Genomic DNA, 5,563 nt, shown 5'->3' on the forward strand with positions numbered 1-5,563 from the left:
CCCAGGGCTTTTAGAAGTGGGGGTGGTCACAGTTCCGGGCTGGCCTGGCCTGACCCCTCACACAGCCAGCAATCAGGCCAGGGTCACTGAGCAGTCACATGTCACTTTGAATGGGAAGCCTTGAAATGAGGCTGAGAAATGAAGTTGGGAAAGAGCTCAGCCAAAGGCAATTGGACTTTTTTTTTTTACTTATGTTTTTTTGGGGAAAAAAACTCTATTGTCCGACTAACCTTCCATGATGCTGGAAAATTGAATTTATTTCCTGAGAAGTCTGGTCCAATTTCCCCTGGGTGGGGACAAGACTAGGCTTCCCTCCCTGCTATTCCAATTTAGAAGCTCTGGCTCTACTCAAAGACCAGGACCCAGGAGGGAGGTAGGGAACCTGAGTCCTGGCCCTGCTAGTCAGTGGCCCCCACCCCCACCCCCTGGCTCTGCTGCCTCACAATTCTTCCCCAGGAAGCCCTCATTCCAGCCCCCCAAGGTGGGGAAGCTTTTCCCCAAAATCTCAGGGCCCCGGTATTCATTGCCATTCTCACTTTCCCAACATCCTGGGTTTGCTGGGCAGCTGTCCTGGTCTGTCTCATACCCACCCCAGCAATCCATGTGTGCCCCTCTATATCCCCCCAGCTTCCTGCCTCTGTCTCCAACCTCTTCGGGGCAAGCCGATAGAGGTACAGCTGTAAAGCATTTGTGCTGGCCGCCAGGCTGGCGGGGGAGCCATCTGCAGCCGGGTAGCTGCCAGGCCTGCAATGACGGGAACCCTGGGCCCCAGCGCTTCCACCCCAACCCCCAGCACAGGAACCTCTCTGTCTACCAAGGCCCAGGAGACCAAGGGGAAGGGGAATGACCTTGAGGCCACTGCAGGAGACAGTATACAGACCTAGTCAGCCCCTACTTGGCAACCTGCAGCTGAGTTTTGCTGCAGAGATGGGGGAGGGGGTGCTGCTCCCAAAGGAGGCTGACAAGTGGTCAGGGGCTGCCCACCCAAGCCTCAGTGACAAATTTGTCCTCAGCTGGCCAGTACTCCACTGCCACCCTTCCTGGGCTAATAGAAAAGTTCTCATTAGTGGGCAAAGTAGGAAAGAGGGAAAGGATTCTCTCTCTCCCAGCCCCAACACATAAACCCCCCCACCCAGATCCCCACTTTCCCTTAATGTACATCCACCTCCCCTCCTAGGGGAAGAGGGGGTGCATTGAGTGAATGGACTTCTGAGATGTCTCCAGCCGCAGCAGGCCCATCTAGTTCCAATCAGAGCAGGTTCCCAGATCATAGAGGGCTCACAGGAGAGGGAGGTTGTGCACACAACCCCCCCCCCATCAGCCCCTCCCCAGAGTGCTGTCCTTGTCCTGTTTGATCTCCTTTCACCTCCCAGGTGGGTCTCACACAGCCACTGGAAGACTAGGAAAGGCAGGCAAATCCTAGGGCCAGTAGTATGGACTCCAGACCTCTGTCCATGTTAGAAAAGCAGGCTGCAGAGAAGAGTGAGACACTGAAGGGAAGAGGGACCTGGGAGGAGGAGAAAGGGCTACAAATAGGGTCAGCGCAAGTGAAGGTCCTGGAAACCACTAGATCCCAACTGGATCTTAGCACAAATAGGGAAGCAGAGTTCCTGAAAAGGAAGTCTAATAAAAGCCCTTACTGAACTTGCCCCTAAGCCCTGTTTGTGCATTCTACCCACCCGTCTTAACCAGGAATTAGGATCCACCTTCAACAGATGGGAAAACTGTGGCTCATAGGAATTAAAGGTCCCACCTGCCCAACCTCACCCAGGTGGTAAGCAACCAGAGCCACCATTCCACCTTCCCTGCCATCTCTTAGACTTGGATCAGGTGGGAGCTCAGTTCTGGATAAATCTACCCTCCCCAGCTGGGACCTGCTCTGGTTCCCCAACCCCCACCTCCCCAATCCCAACTCCTGTCTCCAGGGGCAGGATGAAAGAGACATGCCTGAAGAAAAAAAAAAAATTGTGGTCACGGCTTGGTGCCAGGGTTCTAATCCTGGCTCAGATGAGTTTACAATGGAGTCTCAACTTCCCCAACGTTAAACTGGACCAGTATTATCTAAAACTGGGTTGGACAGTGATACTGTGATTCCCCAACCCTCCAGTTCTATCATCCTAAACAAACCTAGAGGTTTCCTTGGCTTGGGTGGTCTTTAGGAAGAAGGTTTATCCCAATTTCAGAATTTAGAGCTGGCAAGGGAGCCAGCTCTAAAGAGAAAGAGGGGACCCAGCCAGCCATGGAAGCCGCTAATCTCCATCTCTCCCTGGGGGGACTTCACAGCCGCCTCCACTGAAAGCAATTTGTCATGCCCTGAATTAAGTGATTCCAACAAGGGTTTAATTTCAGTTTAATGGCTCTGTTTTTATGTGTAATTAAATACCATTGCATGGCGAAAATATGTTGTTTGCACTTTAGAGACTATGTAAGGGCCCAGGAAGCCAATCCCACCGGGTTTCTACTCCCAGGCTCCACCAGCCCCTCCCCTAGTCTGGCTGGAATTGTCCAGGTCATGAAGAAGGGGATTGGGGACCTGGGGAAGAGGGGAGGGGCCAAGGAGAGAAATGGTCCTGGTGGCGCCTGCTCACTCAGTAGAGCATGTTTCTAATTATCCTCAGCACCCCCACTTCTACTCCCTGACCCTAACTCTCCCCAGCCCCTGGGGCCTCAGACATAGAGGGGACAGTGAAGATGTAATTAGACCCTTGGCTGGCTGTAGTGGTGTCTACTCCCCCATGGGTGTGTGTAAATGTCTGCCCCATTGTCTCTCCTCCACTTACTGTTCCCATTAACTCCCTCCTCCCCCATGAATATGCCTCCTCCCCATTGACCCTCTCCCCTGACTCACCAACCGCTTTTCCTCCCCTCTTCCCTAAGGCGACCCCAGGACCCAACAACGGACCCAACACATTGTGTCATAGGTGCCAGCCTGCTTCCTAGTTCCATCCAACCACATCATCTAGACTTTCTCTTTCTAGGTCAGAGGTGACATTGCCATACGGGTCTGGAATGCAGGGGCTTTCTCTGGCTGGGGATCTTTCAGGGTCATTGACTACATAGTCATATCCCCCCCAGGAAGGGGGTCAAGCAGGCACCCCAAGTCCTGCATGCCTCATAACATTCCTGGAGCAGCTTGGTATGGCTAAATCTGGCCCAGAGGGCAGAGGGGTTGGGACAAGCAGTCTTTTTCCTGGAAGGAGCTAAAGGGATTGCAGTAGCTGAAACCTAGGGGCCTTCTAGGAGGAGGGACCAGGAAGCTTGGCCTACTCTCCAGAGATGCCCTTGCCTGAATCGAATACTGGAGTCAGCCCAAGTCTCCCCATTTTTCTCCCTACTCCCACCCTGCTGGCTTGCCAGTGGAAAACCCTGCCCCCAACCCTCAGCGACAGCAGGGCTTCAATCTCCGCTAATGAGCTGGGAAATGGAAACCAAATGCCTGATGTAGATCAGCACCAATGGGCTAAGGGGCCCTGGTGGGGTGCCTCCCACCCCCCTGCTCCAAGCCAGGAGGGGAATAACTTTTCTTGGGGAGGCAGGGCAGAGTACTCAAGGACTTCAGTTTTAAGTTTATGTGGGTAAATCCCAGCAGGACACAAGAAATTTCCTTGTCACCTTCTCCCTTCCACCTCTGCCAAACATGCTGATGTCCCATGGCTACTAGAATGAAAATCCAAGGGTATTTGGAGGCTATAGTGGGGCAGGGAGGGGGCAGGGCTAAGTGCAAACTAGACCAGCAATTCCTCTCTGGAGCCTAGTTCTCCCCACTATGACACTGCCCAGGATGATTTATTTCGTCTGGCCTGGCAGTGGTGAAGGGTGTCCACATTGACAAAGAGCTGCTTTTATTTCCTTCTTTTTGGACACCTGGGACCTGGCTCCCAGATCTTGGAGGCAAGCATGTATTTGGGGGGAGGCAGTGGGCAGGGGAGAGGGCAGTGTTTTGTGGGATGTGTAATTCCCTCTCCCCAAGTGTGTATCCTCTATCCTTTGGTGCTTGAGCTCCCCACAAATCCTACAGTGGGAACATGTAATGAGTGAGGGCCATTCATTCACAGCCTGAAGGGAAGTATGTACATATTCTGTGAATTTCTATTCCCTCTTGCCTCACATCACATACATACTCACACGCAGAGTCACACAGCCCACATAGACACACCCCTTGAATTAGCATCTCCTCTACACATACCCAGACCCGGTACACATGCATTCATTTCTCACTTTGTATATTCAAAAGTATCACTTTGCTATATTTACACACATGCGTGCACACACACTCAAACCCATACACACATACCACAAATATGCAGACATGACACAAAGGCACATCCCAGGCCATATATGCAGCTACCTCCCAAGCAAATCCAGCTTTTCTTAAAGGCCCATGGGAGGAAAAGGACCTCTTAGTATCCACTGCCAGGGTAGAGCATTGAGAAGGGGAGCTGGAGAAAAAGGAGGAATTTAAAGAGGTGCTTTAGGGAAAAAGATACTTTTCCCTACATTTATTTGGTTTAAGGACCTAAAACTTAATTGTCAGCCTGCACTTGCCTCCTGCCCCAACATCCCTTGGCTTCAGCCCAAGTAGGGGGCTCTGTGAAGGGTGGTCAGAGGGCCAAGGTCACTTTGTTCTTTAATCTCCTACTGCTGGCAGTGGCCTGTGATGCCTTAGGGAGACCAGATGGCTGCAAGATGCTGCCACCGAGGCAGAGCTAGAGAGATGAGGATTGCAGGCTCAGATTCAAGATGCAGATAGCCCAGAGGTCAGCTCATCAGGAGCCAGCTCATCAGAAGCCAGTGAATTAAAAGGCCAGGTAGTGCCTCTGGAACTGAGGAGGGGCTAGGAATCCAGAAGACAACCAACAGCAGCCAATTCCCCCAGAGTGCAGCAGACTTGGTTCACAGGGTCTTCAGCTGCCCAGGACCTCCTAAGAAGCCTCCCACCCACCCAGGAGATTAGTGTACACACACACAGAGCACAGAGATGGGGGAGAAGGATGTTGGGAGATGACCAGAAATCCAATTATACCACTTGGGCACAGATTCTGGGTCTCGCACCAAGAGACCACAGCCTGCTGAGCTCAGGACAGCAAGATCAAAGATGCCCCTACTCCCAGCCTCTCAGAACCAAATCTTGACACAACTACCCCATTAAGGAATCTAGGCAGTCAGAGCTATGGACTGTATTGGAGTTTACCCTCTTTCTCCAACTTCAGGGAAGTGCCTCCTCCACCAAATATATCAAGTTCAGATGTAAATCCAATCTGCCTGATGCCCTAGGAGATACCCCAGCTTCACACACCAGATGATCCCAGGAATAACTCTGGACCAGCAGGACTGTCCTTGCTTGCCTTCCTTCAGAAGCCATTATTTGAACACAAACAGTACACTTTGGGGACAAGGAAGCCCCCTAGGAAGAGGCTGCTGGGAAGGGGAGGGTGAATTGGTTGACTCTTTGCAATGCTCTTACCGTGTAGGACAGTTCTGAGGACCACATGATGACCCCCCTTTTCCACCCCTGGTGCATCCCTGTCTCTAATTATAAATAAATCAACAAAACACAATTGTC

The sequence above is a fragment of the Canis lupus genome, chromosome 9 (genome assembly GCF_011100685.1).
Source record: "Canis lupus familiaris isolate Mischka breed German Shepherd chromosome 9, alternate assembly UU_Cfam_GSD_1.0, whole genome shotgun sequence".
NCBI classification, from domain to species: domain Eukaryota; kingdom Metazoa; phylum Chordata; class Mammalia; order Carnivora; family Canidae; genus Canis; species Canis lupus.